The 19,397-nt window shown below is 40.1% G+C and overlaps 1 pseudogene; it reads right to left on the bottom strand.

The window, feature by feature from the left end:
* Positions 1-6,643: 6,643 nt before the first annotated feature.
* Positions 6,644-19,397, bottom strand: part of LOC145907416 (unconventional myosin-X-like) — a 22,571-nt pseudogene continuing 9,817 nt past the window's right edge.

Below are 19,397 nucleotides of genomic sequence, written 5' to 3'. Positions count from 1 at the left end.
GTTCATGCACTTAACATTCAATGTCCACTCACACATCTAACATTTTATTCACAGAGTTGTCGAACAGAGTGGATCAACTGCAGAGTGAGCAGAACCGCACATCTAACAGTTAAGTTCATGCACTTAACATTCAATGTCCACTCACACATCGAACATTATATTCACAGAGTTGTCGAACAGAGTGGATCAACTGCAGAGTGAGCAGAACCGCACATCTAACAGTTAAGTTCATGCACTTAACATCCAATGTCCACTCACACATCGAACATTTTATTCACAGAGTTGTCGAACAGAGTGGATCAACTGCAAGGTCAACTGAGTAACGCTTCCAACAGTTGAGTTTTGTTTTATTTAAATATAAATCTCACATATGTGTCAAATTCTGAAAACCTTTGCTCGTAAGTCACGACATTACTCGCTTCTGCCCCTAGTGGTGTAGATTGCTGAGATACCTACACCACTAGGGGCAAAAGCGAGTCATGACGTGAGTTACGGGCAAAGGTATTGGCAAACCCAACATATACGTCATCACGTGCGAATCAGAGAGGGTTCCATCTGGCACCGGTATATTCTGGTCATAATGCAGGTCGTGCAAATATTGTGTGGTTTTCACCGCCTACTTGCTTGTAAATGAGTTTAACTCAATACTTCTATCAATCTGATGAGTTTTAACCGTCTGCAGATCTCTGGAATCTCATATATATTGTTTTGCCGGTTTCCTGCAAAACTTTAGATATTAAAGGTCGCCAACATCTCGTATCGGGAGATGAAGTTTACTGTGAAGATGGGTGGCAGGTATTCATACTGTGGTAAATATCACTAACACAGGGGTGGGCAATCCCTGGCACCAGCGCTTAGTTGGGTAAGCGAGGTTATTATGCACGCCAAGTAATTTCCGATTTCACACTACAATATTTAACCATACGCCCGGGATTGTGTTGTTTATAAAGGTCAGGAAATTACACACGAAAGTGAAAAGTCATATATTGACATGGAGGTCATCTAACTTTTTTAGACCAATTTACCGAAAATCAGTGTCAAGTGTTTTACTTGATAAATACCAGGTGTTCCAGCGTCGTTATGATGGATCTGTTAGTTTCGATAGAGATTGGGTGGATTACAAGAACGGGTTTGGGGATCTATCAACAGAATTTTGGATGGGTTTGTATTCCAATAAAGCAATCCTTAACTAAGTACAAATGTTGCAAAACTTTGAATAATGGTTTGTTTTAGTTTAAAATGTACCGCTCTTCTGGCATAAAATATACGTGCTGTATTTTACGACGTTTCGTCTGCCATGCGGCGAGACTTCATCAGGTATTGATGCCGCAATTTCAAAGTAAACTGCACTAAAACATTCAGGACCACAAAAAGAAAAAAGGACACGTTGACACCGCTTGTCAGATCACGTGACAGAGGCAAAACACGAAACACTGCAGGAGGCGCAACAGTTACAACAAATTGTTATAAACTGCCGGAAAGTAAACACATTGTTCTTTGTCGTTGACGCATCCACTGTTTTTGTGAATGTTACTTTGAAATTGCGGCATCAATACCTGATGAAGTCTCGCTGAATGGCAGACGAAACGTCGTAAAATACAGCACGTATATTTTATGCCAGAAGAGCAGTACATTTTAAATTGCAATATTCCCGTGGCAGCAACAGGAGTTCCAGGTTTGTTTTACTGAACACATTGTTATAACTTGTGCACACCCAGTTTATATACAGGGGAACTAAACAACACGTTTCAAACAAGCTACGTAACAATCCTAGCGTCAATATAACAGTGTCAGTTAATCCAATTTAAATTCCTGTGTTTTCAGCAATATTATTGCAACCAACAAATTTTATCAGGTTTGGAGAAACTGCATCAAATCACCAGTGCGTCCACTAGATGTCGTCTTCGTGTTGACCTTCAGGATTTTTCCGGAGGTCAAGGTTTTGCCGAGTATAGGTAAGAATATGACGTGTTTAACGTTTTCAATTTAATGCCATTGTTTCAACGATAATTTACCCGATGCTGCCATGTCGTCATAACTAACAAATTCTTAAAAGACATTAGGGGAATACCCTCCTTATTACGTCAGATTCACAAAATTCGTGTTTTAAGTTTGAAGCAACACAGAATATTCTTGCTGTGTTTCAATGCGTTTACTCGGTTCGGAATAATTATGAAACAAAAAGTTTAGATACCGCACACACATAGGGATGGTAATCAACTCGTAACGACCCCACATCACCGCTCTTGAGGTTTGCGCGATCGCTTGGTCGCGGATTGCCAGGACCGAACTCAGTGGGGCTCGGATTGGGTCGAACGTCACCTTTTTGCGCAGTTCAAGCGAAAATGACCACGGTCAAACCGTTTGACAATTGGTTGCAGCAATCCAGTGAATATTAGTGCTGTGTCCCGCATCGATATATGGGATGAAAATGATTATTATATTCTCCATCTAACACCCATGCATAATCCAGTGTTTGAAATTTCGATTTTCTGCCCAACATGCTCGGCTCCCAATGTTTTGAATGAGGCAACAAAAATCCCGTAATCGCGACGTGTAAGACGCTGGCGCAACTTGATTGTCAGTGTATAAGTTGTATAGTGTAAACACTCTGTGTTCTCTTTGCCCACCCCTGGGTTAGCTGCTGGTCGTTGCGTGGTTGATTGGATATTGTTGGGTCTCTATGCAAGAAAATGGGTGCATTGGCCTGCAGAGTTAATTCCTTAGGCCAGTGGTTCTTATCCGGTGGGAAATTTTAGGGTTGTAGGTGGATAATTGGTCGGCACCGAAATACACAAAAGTAGTTGTAAACGAAATATAATGATCTGTATTCACTGTGTGTTGTACACTTATTGGTAATTGGTAATGCCATGCGGTAGAAAAAGTTAAAAAAGTATAACAGATATAACGAAAATACAATAATCAAATTCTTAGTTAAAAAATGTAAATACCAGTGGGAAATAAGGATTCCGTTTACACTGGAAGTGGGAAATGAGATAAAAAAAGGTTAAGAACCACTTAAAAAAGGTTAAGGAAAATCTGTTGCCCAGACGAGTTTATGCGGTCGTTGTTGCCCAAGTCCTTGTGGTAAAATCTTGAGTGCCAAGTACTGACCTTTGCCAAAACGTTGCATCTTGACTGGAAAGTTAGAATTATCCGCTTTGTTCTTCAGCTACAATAAAGCCTCCTTGTAATCCTCCAGTCGTTTGTGAACTTAAAGTTGAAAAATAACTGGGTTTCCTTCTCAAAACTTCTAATCCCACCTTGTGTTTATTGCTTAGTTGACAAATAATTATCCCACACAACACAACACAATGTATGACATATGTCGTTTATTACGTCATAAAGGGTTTTATGTTTAACAATCATTTCCATGAGCAACAAACCAATGTAAGCGGATTGATTTAAAACAACAAATTATCCGTTGTTATTTAAATTACTTTGCATTAAATTAAACATTATGACATTGTTGTTTTCAGTACTTTCAGCATTGGCGATGAAGGAAGTTCTTACACAATTACTATATCCGGATATTCGGGGAATATAGGAGATTCCATGACTGGGTCCCACAGTCTAAACGGGATGAGATTTTCAACTCTCAACAGAGACAATGATGAGTGAGTAATAATGATACAACATGTCTGATTATGTTTCTGTTTTACTAACGAAGTAAATCGAGTTGAGTCAAAAAAGATGAAAAGCATTTCCTTAAATAGTTGATTTTCGTTGACAAAGTTAACCGCCCACCCTAAATCAACAATTGTAAAAATCAATTGCTCTGAAACAGGGGGTTGCGTTAAAGTTTTAGTTAAACACAAGTTTTAATTGAGTTTAAATAAGTTGTAACACAGAGTTGTTGACAACCGACTTAATTATAATTGCAGGACAGTAAGTAATTGTGCTGTGTGTTGTGGTGGAGCTTGGTGGCATCGTGATTGTTCATCTGCCACCCTCAATGGTCCGGGGTCGAGAACTTCTACTCGTCACAACACTATGAGTTGGACGGGTTGGAAACACTCATATGGCGGAATAATGAGTTCTAAGATGAAAGTGAAATGCGAATAAATGTTGGGGAGGTTTAAAGTGACGAAAATTAACATTGCGTCGTTAGTTACCATGGCAACGTTGTGTTGATTTACAATTATTGACAGACATTGTAAATACTTTCACCAGTTTTGATAAAGCCTTTAAATCGTAAATAACAGGAAAGCAATTATACCAAACCGAATTTATTTAACAAATCCTTACAGTTTTTGTGTTAGTAGCGAAAACTTTGCCATTTTGCATGTTTGTTATTATCATGGTATTTGTAGGGCGTTACTTAAAACGTCTACACAAATAATAACACTGCCGTATATCTGACTCCTGATAAAAAGGCTGCTATCAAACCCACAGTCAATCGATCAGTTTAATACATAATAAACAAGCGCACGAGGATTAACAATAACACGTTACAAACCACGCGTACAAAAAGTCTTTGTCCTATATGTCCTTTGTCCTCTGTCCCTTCGTATCTTTTTTGCGCAAAAGACATGTGGCCTATATAGAAAATGCATACCGGGTTATTTGAGTTCGGATTACCACGTGACTGATTTGAAAAGGCGGCTTGTTGCTGGAAGTGTCAACGAACGAATAGCACGTTCGCCGTAAATGAGTTAAACTTGGTTTACAGCGTGATAATTATCCGACGTTATTGAAAAAACGGTTGATGCCAGAAAAACACAACATAATAATTGCAATTATGACGTCGACACTACTTATTATTACATTTTGTGTGTTTCGGATGCCACTTCTTCCATAGAATTATGTCAACGTGTCAATTAGATATTGACAACATATTCCGTTTTATCATTCCTTGTATATCATGTCGTTGTTGTAATATCGCATGCAACCGTTTCCATGCTTTATGTTGATAATCCATGTAAATATAAACATTGATCCATCAGATTCGACAGTTGATTTCTGATTCGAGGATGTCAGTAAATTTAATTCAGTTCAGTTTGGCTTTCTCTGATAAACCCCAAAAATACAGTCACGCCAATTCACCGCAAATATTTGCAGAAATGCGCGGATATCGCGGCGCCATTTCACCGACTTATGGGAAAGGTTTTATGTGAGGGTAAATTGTGTAAAAAGGTTTCTTGTCAACATCCAGGTCCTCATTGCAGCCCAAATGATGACGTCACGGCCGTGGGCATTCGAGTGGCGTCTGTCACGTGTTTCATTTGTGTTGTTGTTTTTGTCTGTTCAGTTACCTGCCTACCTCTGCGCACACCTTGCTGCAACTCATTCTTACTTGTCACTGATGATGAACACAGTGGTGTTTGAAACGTTTGCTTCGGCATGAGTAGCATACTAGCTTTGGCTTTCCTTTACAAATCATTTTCTTGTCACCTCCCAAGGTTAAACCTTATACACTCTTGTGTAATAACCAAACTTAGCAGTTTGTGGAGGACTCAGCCGCGTCTGATGCGTCTGCCGGTTGCATTTCATGGCAGAATGTAGATGGCATGGAGAGAGTGAAGTTTTGTAGAATTGATTCCTGAACCCGAAATAAACTACTCGATAAATAGAATTTCCAGCCACCAAACACCAAGGGTCATGATGTCAGTTTCAGGCCATGTTAAAACCAGAATTTTCCGACAAGATCTCAAAATACGAATTTCTTTTCGATCCCAATTCAGGGTTTGTTTCTTTTTCAAAACCGAGCGACAGTGAAACAATATCAGTAATTGGAACGTAACAATAAGCAATTGTGACATCATAGGCCTCAACTGGCTTGCCGCAGAGCAGACATACAAGGAACTGTGTTTATGAAACAACCAAATCGAACATGCAATAAATTGATGCAAATGTACAATAAATAATATTAGACAGATAACAATGTTAAAAGATAGGCAGTTTGAGGACAAAAGGGTTGACAAAAATAGGTACGAAAGCGGTTGGAATATTTCATGTTACGTGGTGACGTCGTCGTATTGATGACGTTATTTAGATGTTAAAATTAAACGGAAACACATATTTTGGGTGTAGTTCATCATTGCGGCGAAAAATTGTGAAATAATATTGAAATTACAAAAGTTGAACAGCCATGAGTGGGACTGACAACTTTATTGCTGGTAGTGATTTCTAGGTTATGGAATTTGGTTTCCCGAAAACAAAATAGACAGAAAAGATCACCAAGTGCTTCAGGACAAGAAAGAATATGACCAGCGAAAAAAACATGTGAAAGTGGCAAAACAAATGAAAATCGTAACTGCAAGGTTTAAACACTGGAGCGGAGTATTGAGAGTGGGTGTAAGCGTGTATGCCGAAACTATAAGATACATGATCCTGTAAATAAACCTTATTGGACGTGAAAGACTTTGAACAACTCGCGAGCTTGTTCGGGTCCAACGACACCATGGTTAATTCTGTGGATCCTCCCAACCGACGAAAGTTTTTGCTGAGTAATGTCACAAAAACATGCATCGGCGAAGGTAATATTGTGTGGTAATGTGGAAGCCATTGATATAGATCGCTGTGGTCCATATGGTGACCCTGTGGAAAACCCCTGATCTTAACATTCAAGTTTGTGGCTAGAACGACAAATACTAAAGTTTCGTTAAAATCTGAACGCAATAAAAGTGCTCGGTGTCAACTTTCAATGCTTTCGGCGGAAGAGGGCGGTGACGTAAGCTCGCATGAGTTTCACAATCTCGTTAACTTGTTCTGCGGTGAAGGAAATGTCCCCTCTTGACTCGGTCTGAAGTCTGAAAACATTCGCAGATCCCGCTCCGAAAGACTGGATCCTGAGAGGAAGACACAATAACATGTTCAACTCAAGGAATGTAGCTGCAAAATCTTGTTTAATTGTTTGGAACAGTGGTTCTGAGACTTTTCAAACATCAGAGCCGAATTCGAAACCGGCCGCAGCAAACCCGAAACCCTATTTGAAAACTTTATTTGTAAGTGGGCATTTGACCGAATCAAACATTTGGGCCGTAGTTTACCAACAATTTTGTTTTCTGACGCCAAATAAACTAAAGGGAAATATGGACTCCACGTTACCCCACTACTATGGTTATGGTAAGTTTATGTTTCGTAAAATAAACTGCATTATATTCATAAGACCGATAAGCAGAAACGTTGAGAGCCAATAACTCCAACAAGTTTTGTGTCTTCCCGCGTTGAAAACGAACCATTGTGTTCGATCAAACTTACTTTTCATATGAGAAATGATCCAGGGACTGTGAGTGGCCTCGTTTGAACACAGTTGCTCCCTGCGCCGATATCGCCAGAGTGAGAAGGGTTTGACCGAACTGCGCGTCGTGATTTTCAACTTTAAACAAGTAGGATCCGTATCCGGGCCACCGACGTGCAAGGTTAACATATTCAGCCTGAAACAAATTGTTGAGATAAAAGGAATTAGACGGAATGAAGAGAACGCGAAATATGCTGAACATAAAATTATGCGAATAATATTTAAACATCAAGCAGCCAAATACAATGCCAATAAATATCAACCACGGGCAGAGATGCACCGACATCCAATAACACAAAACTCCAGTCTTATTGTTTAGTGAGATTATTGTGATACTGACCACGGCGTCTTCTTGCGGCATTTCTCTCAATCTCCTCCATCTATCCAGGACGTTGGATTTGACATCCTGTAGTTCCTCCAGGAAGAGAGTCCTCTTCATCTCACCGCTCTCACCTTCCTCCTTCACCTTCTTCATCCCTCTCTTCCGGAACGTGTTAAAAAGACTCGACCCCTGAAAGAATTAAAATCTGACGAAACTCTTCGTTGCCAAAAACGATTTGTTAAATTTTTACGTTTCGGCCTCAATTAGCTTCGTAAAGAATGACGATTAGTTGTGGAATACGATTCATGCGCGGTTGGTGCCAACGTCCAAATATAACTCAATTTTGTTTTGAACAAAAACGACTTGAACGCGTGTGAACAATAAATATGCGGAATAAAATGGCATGGGCACCGATAAAACCACAAGTTTATCGAGTCAGGCGCCCATGGAACGGATAACTAGCATGGTATGAAAGGATGTGTTCGAAGAGGGGGAGATCTACGTGGCGAGTTTGAAATTTTACGTAATTTATGAGAACGTCTTAATTATCGAAAAAATCAAATTGAGACCGAAGAAAAACCTTTACTCACAGAACGTTTCTTTGGCTGGCATTGAGTTTGCATTTAATTCATTCGAGAAAGAATCGGTTCGTTTGAAGTAGAAGTCTTCGTTTTCGTTTGTAATCTCGTAAGCGGCCATCAACTTGTTGATTGGATAATATTTGCCGATGTCAGCACTGGAAAATGAAATCCATGTTTTATATTCGCAAAAGAAGTCTTGAAAATCCATTGGCAGTTTTATATTTTTATGCTTTTTGATGGTTAAACGGAACGAAGCAATGAAGATAAAGTTTCGGCTCCACTTAAATAAACTTACTCAATATTGATTTGATGGTAATTTCCTTCAGCGAATTGCAACCTTAAAGCTGCGATATCTTTCAATACGTCATCAGATAGAGGGTAAAGTCCCTGTATCACTTGTTCGTGGACCTGCAACATTAGGGAAGTTCTGAGTTAATGTTTTTAAGAAAGCTAGAGGTTGTATGAAATTTATTTTCTGCATTGGAAACTCCTGCGTTTAGAAAATACAAAATACAAAAATGAGTAAATATTTATTTTAAGTCAAGCACTCAAGGTCAGTGTTTCCCGAAATTTTTTCGCCAAAGTTATTTGAGTTGAGAAGGAACCCAGACGATTTAAGGTGTCCAGTAGCTCATGTAAGGAATTCTAGGGCTTCGTGAAATCCGCGTTGGATGCCAGGTTACCATGACGACAGAATCAACCGAGGCAAGTTTTCAATCAAAAAAACTAAAATCACTGAATGGAAACAGAGAAACTCCCGACTCACGTCTTCGTAAACGAAGTGATATTCGATTGAGTCTTCCCGTGCATCAATCGGATCGAACACACAGTAAAGTTTGAAGTAGAATACCCATTCCGAATCCTTACCGCCACTATCCGGATTCGTTTGTGATTCAGAGTTTGTTCTGTTTAAATTCGAATGTTTCGCGTTACATGAGAAAGGGTCAAATTACATGTTGCAAAAATCTACTTTTGTACGATAATATTTTTATTTTCTTCTTTGAGCTGTGTGACCAATTACTTGCAACGAATTTGTAACTAGACTTCTCAAATCAAGTAAAAAAGTTCGAACGGCAACTTACTGTTCGAACTTTGCAACGATATCAGCGAGGAAAGTGTTTGGTTCAATCGCTCTGTCAACATCGCCCTTGTGTTCGAATAATGCGAACGTGTTCTTATTCCCTTCCACGTTCATTCCATGCTGGAGTTTCTGGACAACCTGAACACCAAAGTTGGACGTAAACTGTCTAAAGTAACTCCTCTAATTTAAAGTAAAAATATTTTGTAAACTAAAACAACGAAACGCTTCTGAACACATAAAAATGCAGAACATAATTTAATAACAAATATTGAAAAAGAAGCATGTTTGCCACCAACCAACAAAACCAGATCATCAGAAGAAATTCAAAATTATACATGAAATACTTCCGAGCGTTCGACATTACAATTTGCAGCAATGCTCTACTTGCCTTTCCAGCAGTGGTGAAAGAGTTAATGTAGATTTCGCATGTTGCGCCACCATAGCAGTTAATCACAGTGACCAGGTCCCTCATCTCCAGCACAGCACAAATCTCAGCAATGGAAGGAACCATCTCACGTCGACGTGACGTCTGCTGACTCAGCGCATTTTCACCGAACTCAGCATAAGCTCCATCAAGAGTGCCAGGAAATCGCTCTTGTACCCTGATAACGGATGTTAATAAACAAACGGTGAAAAGGATCCCCGAATAATCATTACTGTACAGATTCCCAGGCATCTTATGGCACATTTGTGTGCAGTAAACAGCGCGAGGTAAGATAACCCGACCCGCTGTAATGCAAAACTACTGCTCAGTGGCAAGTGCTTCTCAGTGGCGCACGCCCCACCAGTTTGGCCCGGCAAAATCGTCGGTGGACGTTAAGGTTTAAGATATTTGTTGGCTTATCTCTCATTAAACGAGCATTTTGTTTCAAATTTACTGGGAATACAAAGCATTGAGGCAAGCAATAAATTCTGGTTTACCAACAAAAGTGGGGTTAGAGATGTTTTAGAATTAGCGCTCAGATCAGATATTCACAAAATTTTCGTCTGCGAAACCTATAACGATTGTTTAACTTAACCAAGAACCCCCAAATTTAGTAAACCTTTTGTGTTAAGGGTTCCGCGAACTCTACATTGGATAACGAAGTTATTTACACACTTAGTGACGTCATACCTCTTCAGATGCAGCTTCAGGTAAGACAGCACGGGACGTGATGGGTGGTACGCGCAACACATACAAGCTATGAGATGCCAGTAATGCGGACATGACGTCACATGAAGCTGGTCACACATTTGCTCGTCTGTGGTGAGTTGGAGGGTGTAGATGGCGGTTTGTTTGATTAATTGGAGATAAAGCTCGTCCTGGAATAGCTTGGAGCCGTGGCACACTCGCATGATCGCCTGGAACGAACAGATAGATAGTTTGTTGGCTGGACGGTGTCGCAATGCTTTTTGATTGTCTGTTTTGAATGCTGATTGACGTCAAGTAAAACTTTGATATAAATTGTGATATGTGAACATCATTCCCCACTCATTGCAAAGGAAGATCCACAATTACCTGACAAACGTCATAACATGTGCAAATATATAGGGGAGGAAACTCAATTACAGGCGGGAATTCGAGAAATATCAAAAAGCAAAATTTAAAAACGATTTTTTCATTTTTTTCACCAGGAGTGATTTCGCTTCCTCCTCTATGTTCTGAAAAGTCCGTTCTTCCATTTGAAGGAGGACGTTAAAATCCTCACAGCCTCGTCCCTCAACGTGTAGTGGTCGTCACGAGAGGGCACCTGTGAGCGAACAACGGTTGATTATGATTTCTATGCCCTTTTTTCTAAGTAGCGAAACTACTAATTTTTTAATTTTTTTTGAATAATCAACTTGGTTCGTTAGCAACACAACAATATGAGCAATGTTACGTCACAGATAGTTCGGTTAAGATGATATTGACGTCATCGTGGTTTTATGACAACCACGTGTATACTTGCAGCACTATTAAGTTCGCGTTAGTATTGGATTCTGGGACGGATAGTTGTAATAATTGCTGGGTCACCTGTTCGTATGGAAGGGATAGCAAAGGGGATCTTAAAGGCTCGCTTGATTGCCTGAAGATTGGGTTCCTCTTGTAGATCAAGTCGATCTCCTTTTCATTGTCGTCTGAACGCTGTTGCAACATACACAATTTTTAGTCATATTTTCATACACTATGGTCAACATGCTAAATATAAGTGAAAGAATGAAAGCTTTGGGCAGAGTCGATTTGTTAACAACATTGTAATAATATTCCTGATGTGCTTTTTAAGCAGGTAATTTCAAAGCAATGAGGTTTTCGCCTGGCTACCTAAGTGGCAAGATAATCACCAGACACATTACCGACATATTAGATCGAAATAGTTGCCCTGTAAGCAGATTACTCCAAGCAATAAGTTCAGTTTCAATTCTACACTTCTGTACCTTGATCTTGTCCATTAGGATCTTTGTTTTGGTGATAATCAGAGGTTGTCCATCTATCATAGCCTGGATCTCACTGCTCCAGATGTTCGCGTCTTCCTCTACCTCCGTGCTGAGTCGGAGGGTGTGCTTCCTCCCGTACACCACAATCTCCCACAAACCTGTCTGCGTCTGTAGTGAAATAGAGGTGGCGTAACTTCTAGTATAGAAAGTGTGGATCGAAACTACAGCTGACGGTCAATGTTCAGTAATATTACACAAAAAATCACATGCTTAAAGGAATCAACGTATATTTCCCTTGTATTATACCAGACTGATCCTGTTTAAACAAGTGCTTTTTGTGTAGGAAACATACTTATTATTAAACTTTATTACATTCCTTTTATGATTTTAAGTGTTACGTGTTTTACATGGTAAGGCGGAATCGTCCAGCTATACAGGATCTCACAGCGAGGTTCGATTAACAAGTGTTCATCTCTAGTAAACACACGAAAGCCCACTTTTACTCCTACATACAGCAGGGACTTACAAAGACGTTTTCGTCCGGTGAGGTGACAACACAGAGACTGTTGAGTCCCATCGACCCGATCTTCTGGGCATCGCGGTTGCTGTTCTTGAAATATTCGATCGCGTTTGGTTTCAGAACGAACCACCGACGTTGATGACTCACTTTCTGCTTCTCGTAAGATGTTTTAAGCAACCAACCTTGCTGTATGAAAGAATCCTGGCCAGCCTGAAAGTGTTTTAACAATATTTGAGATTGTGGGCGAGCCCGAAGAGTTCCCTTACCACAAAGAAAATATGTATTGAGTTATAAAAGAAAGTGTTACTGACTTTTATTTTCTTGACAAAACTTATTGTGTAATTTTTCTAAAAATTCACTTTGTCGTTTTGATTTGTGACAAATTGTGAAGCAATCATTATAAAACCTGAAGTCAAATGGGATTTGGTTTCTGTCTGTTTAACACGTACCGAGTCGCCTGAACTTGCTGTGTTCTTGCTCTCATTGAGTAAAGTGATCCAGTGATGCATTTCCTCCCCCGAATCACTCACGAAAGTGTAAACACGTTGCGATGTCGTCACAGTGAACGTGTTCGACTTTCCTGCAGTCACAAACCACTTAATATTATTCACATCTTGTCGCCACGATGCCACGATAGGAGTAATTGGTTCTAATGTAGCATCCATAATGTATCCGATTCCTGAGATTAAAATCAGTGCCAGAACCCCTAAAGCCTATTTATATTGTAACGTCTTTTCCTCAAGAGAAACTGACAACTTGCTCAAATACACGAGAGTCACCTGACACAGATGTTGCGGTTGCCTGGGTAACGGTTTGACCGTCGACCGTCATCAGAGCGTTCTTCGGGTTTGCGAACTCGCTTTCCATGTTTGCTATCTCTTTCTCCGTGCTCGATACAATCTTCATCAACATGCTGCGGAAAAAAAGTTCCACTTAATAACATTTCACAGTATTTTCAGTGAAAGTCCGCACTGCATCCAAAGACTTTTTACCAAACGTTGGCGATTCTGGTTTAAACTCACCTGTACCATTCCCCCGCCTCCTCGCTCGATTCCGCCGAAAGGTGGTGCACTTTTGATGACGTCATAATGATGTCAATGCCATTCTCTTTCTCCGTGACGTCAGTTACGTCGGATATTTGACTGAGGTCGATCGTCCCCCGACACTTGGCGTTCTCTTCGTCGTTATCGTAAAACTTCAACTCCTGGTTGCGCAGCGTGAACCATCTGGATTTGGTTATTTGTTATTGTACCTTGTTTAGTGTTTTGTTGTTGTACCTTGTTTATAGTGTTCAAGCTTCGTGTAACTTAACTGCTACGTAGAACTAACAACGGAAATATAATATGAAATACATCGCCGACCACCAACCTTTTCTGCCAATTCTTCCTTGGGAGAGTTCCTCTCAGAGTTCCTTTGCCACTGTCAGCTTTCTTAAACAGCCAGCCGCACTTTAAACTATCCTGTTTGCTTCTGAAGATCATGAAAGTGCTGTTACTCAGGACGCACCACCGTCTCTTCCACTGGCTCATGAGGCCACCCTATAACAGGTTGTAAGGTTGTGCAATGATGTGTTTTCAAATATCAACCAATCTTCACAGTGGCAGAAGTTGGTGTGACGCTTGCTAGTTTGTTGCTTAAATGTTGTTGGCCAACTTACGTGGAGGTGAATTTTATTTCCATAACAAACTGAGCCATTTAGTTGTTGCACTGATCAATGTGATACGTAACAAGCGAACTGATCAATATCAACAACTGTATTACTATTACATCCTTAAAACGTCACGAAATTTCAGTGCGCCGTGAGAACATATTGGACGAATGCGAGTTGTGAACACTGGGAACCACGAAGGTGGAAATCTCAGTCCAACATATTATTCCGTCTAACCTTCACGTCGAGGTAGGAATGAAAGTATACGTTGGGACTCCACTTCTCTGCGACCTCCATACCGCCACTAGTGGACGTTCCATCGTCACTCATGTCGTCATCATCGACGTCATCAAACGACGAATCAGTGTAATAACTCTCTATAGTGGGTAAACACCCATGAATAATGTTTAATTATCAACAAGTTTGATTGAAAACACCAGCAACAGTTCAACCCCCATGCATCATTTCAATACAAAAACATTGATGACGTCACGACAAATCACATGATGTCGTCACTACTTTGCCATAGAAGTAATAGCACCCCGTGTCAAAACTGCGAAATTTTAAAACAAAGCGTTTAAACACTTACCGTCGTCCATATCAGACGTTTTAATGTCTTCCGCTTCGTAATTCTCCTCGTCATCTGGAACAATTCCATCCTGTGTGTTCTGTGGGTCGGGGAAATATTTGTTTACTAACTTTTTCCATGTAAGGTTGAAATTACCCTTTTACACTTGTTGTTAGTTGAGAAACGATAAAAATTAACTTTAAATAATCAAGAATCAAAACCCTTGTCTGTTTGTAGCAAAAGAAAAACGCACACAGGCAACTGCAGAGTTACGTTTTAATAAAATAATATCAAATCGTTTGCTCTTAGCATAAATAAAACGACTGCCATATTGTTGTTTACTAATTGTCACCCAGTGCGAGAATACTTCCCTGCAAACATAAACAATATAACCACAACCTCTTCCCCGTCTCGGAAACTTACAATGTGACTCGTCGCCACTCAGGTAACTGTTACAAAACAACGTGCAAATCAGCTTAAAACAAAAACAAATATCGTACATTCATTTGATCGACGTCATACGATGTGTTATGCATCATTGCGTCCACTTGGCTTTCAAAATCTTCAAAACCCAAATCCTGGAGCAACAAAATGTTTAAAAAACCTTCTTTTTTGTCCATAGTATCGCCAGCACCCCGAACTTTGCTTTGTGGTTGCGAGTAACTCGCTTATGCGTTGCATAAATCACAATATTACGCACTCGGGGGCAATTTAAAATCAATCAGTAAACGCCATTAAACTATAGACCAATTATAATTTAAACGGAAAATTATTTTAAGATGATTTCAGACCTAATACAAGCTGACTTGCTACGTAACGAGGATGACGTCATCGGATTGATTATCGGAATTACAACTGATAAGAATGATCTCGGGTTACGCAAAATCATTTGTTAGTGAATTCAAAAATAGCAACCACCATTAAACAATCGAGCCGGATTGAATTGTTAGTATGGACAAAATAAAATCCTAATAACATTCACAGTGTTGTTTGCACGCAAACAACTTATATTTGTAACCTGTAGAATGTCCATTCCTCTGTTTTCGTCTGCCTTCTCGTCGGGGTAATATTCCTCACCCACGTTCGTTACAAATTCATCGGTTGCTTCAGGTTGATCCTGATTAAAAATTATTAGAGTCAGCAAAACAAACAAAAATTCTTTTTTTGTAAAAATACCAGATTATTTTTTTGCCAACTTAGATTGTTCTTAAATACCTTCCAGTATTCTGAATCATATTATGACATCACAACACTTATTCTCACCACTTCCAGCGCAAGACTCTCCCTGGCCTCGCTTCGTCGATGCATCTGCGCGATCTCAAGTTCAAGTTGGAAGATCCTCTCCATCTCCTCCCGTTCCGCATCATCAAGCTCCTCCTCACCACCGGATGAGAGCATCCTCTTGTTTACGGTTGAGTAAGCACTGTCTACGTCAGCGGAATCTATGACGGCGTCGAGTGACGCAAGAGCCGATTCCTGCCCGAAGAGATAGGCGAGTTGTTTTTTTACAATAGAAATATGATTTGAATCTCTTGCTGGCGGAAACCAAGAAACAATTAAATAAAAAGTTCCAAGTGTTAGAAAGTAACCAACCCAAAAAGCAAGTATTTTGTTCAAAAGAACAAGATTTGTTTCGCGAAAACTTATACGTAGCACACACAAGCACCCACGTGTTCGCCATCCATGGATTTGCGGGGGCTGTACATTTTTTCACAAGGTGGGGGCGGTGGGGGTGAAGGAAGACCCTCAGCGTCCTCCTCCAATCCGTTCTCCGTCGCTTCCCTGGCCATTTCAGCCTCTCTCGCCATCTGGAAAGGGGAAATTTCACCAGATAATCAGAGAGTGACCAAGTATTGTGGGAATGATTACCGCACAGAAAGTATTGCACTTTTCGTGTTACTTGTACAAACATGTCAACCAATTGCTAAAATAAATCTTTTCAGTATTTCCACTGCAAAAATCAGATTGTTGAGATTTAAAGCAATTTGGTGTCTGGGTTTCTTCAAACAATCAACACAGGAAAGGTAACTTTTCCTTCTATGCAAGGAAATCAGAAAATTTTAAGGTTTTTTTTACCACCTCTTGTTCCTGTTTCTCTCTTCGCCTTTTTTCTTCTTCCTCCCTCGCGAGTCTCTCCCGTTCCAAGCGCGCCTACAGAAACCATTTTCTTGTCTTAGTTTATTCAAAAAACCTAATTTTTGAGAACAATTCGCCCAACTTTTGAAACCCCAACAAACTTATTGCAAACACAAAGTCAAACTTTAAATATTAGCCAAACAATTTATGTGGAAATTCATAAAAGTGGAGGAAACCGTTCTGTTCCAGGATTCTTACACAATGTTATTGTGACCTTTAAATTTATAAAGCTGGCGGGTAAAAGGAAAGTAAGGGACGGACAAACCTGTTCCTCCCTCTGTTTCCTCTCCCTTTCCATTTGTTCCTTAAGAGCCTTGAGTTGTCTGTGTTTCTCAAGCAGGATCTAAATAATGGAAAGGTGTAAACATGAAGGTTGCCATGGAAATCGTATCATCAAATGCACACAATGACTTTTTACACAAAGTGACAGTGCTTTGGGTGTATTTAGTATTTTAAGTAGAAAATCGTAAACTCCAAGTGTGTTTATTGATAGTATGTTTGTCCAACAATGTTGCGTCAAGTTTCCTTGCCAGCAAGCATCAATCACTGAAAAGAGGTCACGCAAATGTTTGGCATGTGACAACTAATATGACATGCATGGGTTGTGTACTCCTGTGCTAAAACTACCAACAGCATTGAAACCATCCAAAAACAGCAACATCCTACCTTAAACATCTTCCGGGCTGCCCGCCCTCTCGTGTATTTCTGGAAGACGATCGTCGCCTCCGCCCTTTTTCTCTCCCTCTCTCGTTTTTCTGCGAGAAGAAGTTTGAATAATTTTCTTGCTTTCCTTCCTCTCTCGAATTTCTGCATTGTGATGATCGCCTTGTGAACTCGTTTGAACTTCCTCCGCGCAACAAACCCCTGAATAATGGCGGGAAAATAACAAACAAGTTTTTATGCAGACCCCCAAAAAACTAGGGTTTCACAAAAGATATGAAGGCACTGAATTTGTCTGTAAACTTTTTGTGCGACAGGCACACGAGAACAGAACAAATAAATTGATAACGTTAACCATAGTAAGAAACGTTGGTATTTACTTCTTTTACTTTGGGGACTCCCAGACAATTAAAAAAACCTCACTGTGTTTCGCGTTAGGCCAAGTAATATTTTGCGCCACTTGGTGTCGTTGTTGTTCCATAATATTGGCATGCATTCGATCGCGATACTTGAACCCACAGAAATCATACAAATTGCTTACTCGCACGAATCGTTGTGTGTGTACGATGTTCTTCTTCAGGCGAAGAAAGTATTTTCGCGCCGCTACAGCTCTCATCACTGATTGGATGATAATAGCGGCACGTGACACCTTTTCAAATCGCGCCTTTTCCAACTTTTGTTCGAGAATTTCCTTCATGAACGCCTGCAGAGTTAAAACATCCAACGTTACGTCATTATTTCTTATCAATAAAACTAACACAGAATGTAAACATTGTTCGAGGCAATTGCGCGGTTACGCAGGGTTTTCGCATAAGACCCTTGAGTGAAAGATCTGCCAGCAGTTCGCGACTTAAACCAAGACGGCAAATACTTTACACCTGTGAAGAATGGATCTTGTTCAAATCCCACCTTTGTATTTCCGAGTCTCCAATTCGTCCCTTCGGGGTCAACCAAGTTCAAAACTTCCTTGCTGTGATCACGTGGTTCGTTGGATGACGACAGAGCGCAAATCATTCCGTATCTTAATGGTCAAAACATTTAGCAGTTAAGCGACAGAGACTGGTGTGACTTAATGCATGATTTGTAGTCAAACATGCACATTTTAAATGGTCGAAAGTGGAGGAAATTTCTACACATGAATTTTTAGTTATTACTAGATCCATGTCGCGTGAAAGCAACAACCAATCACAGACCTGGATCACAGACCAGTTCTAGATAGTCACGTGACCCACCTGTCAAGAAAGTCTTTGTACAACCGCCTGACCGGAAAGCCAGCCTTCCTCACTCTCACAGTTTCCAACATTCCCGAATAACGAAGTTGGTTTAGAACGACCCCGGGGTTGAAGTTCTCCGCCACCTAGTGGTGAATAACAAGTTTGTTACAAACTTTCTGATCGCGGCGACTTCTGCTGATATTTTTGTTGCTTTTGAACGGGATTGTGATTGTTAATATTTATGTTTATTTGCGTATATTATGTGCATTGAATTTCCTTGTTCCTGCGCAACATAGGAAAAATAACAAAAGTTAATTATTTATGTAACTAGGTACCCACATATGCATTTTATACATTGTGAACATTTTACAAGTAATCACCTTCTCCACATTTGGTTTCACGCATCTCACGAAGAACGGACTTGCAGATGAAAGTCTTTCCATTAAAGCGTGGAGGGATTTCTGTCAAATTGTTAAATGTATGGAAAATCCAAATTAACTTCAACTGTAGAAAGAGAACTTACTTTAAAGTGGCCACTTGCTGTTACGGCTGACTGCTTTTTCCGACCTTTCCCGGAGTCTTCCGAAGTTCCCCGAACTTTCTCAAACATGTCGTAGATAAGATCACAGCTATGAAAAATAATGTCACGAGTTTTTTTTTAGATAATTAAATTAGTTAAAATATAAACCTGGAATCCTTCAACAAGCCGAGTAAATCATCACGAAATGTATCGCGGTTTTTCTCCAGGAAGCCATCGATATTGTAGAGAACCTGCAATATTAAGTTAGCCATCACCCACGAACGCATAAAGCAAAATGGTTTGGGAATACCCAATCTCAACCTAGCCTTAATCCAACTTCAACCCAGCCTAAACCCAGCCTCAACCCAGCCTCAACCCAGCCTCAACCCTTACCTCCCCAGCGTAATGTCGAATCCCGAACTGGTTTCCGGTCACTCGAGGTTTCACGTAGAAGGGATTTTTCTGCGAAAAAAAACAGAGTTAAAGTTGTGACGTAACAAAGCGGACACT

Source organism: Ascidia mentula, chromosome 6 (genome assembly GCF_947561715.1).
Source record: "Ascidia mentula chromosome 6, kaAscMent1.1, whole genome shotgun sequence".
NCBI classification, from domain to species: Eukaryota; Metazoa; Chordata; class Ascidiacea; order Phlebobranchia; family Ascidiidae; genus Ascidia; species Ascidia mentula.
This window is presented reverse-complemented; position numbering and strand designations above follow the sequence as displayed.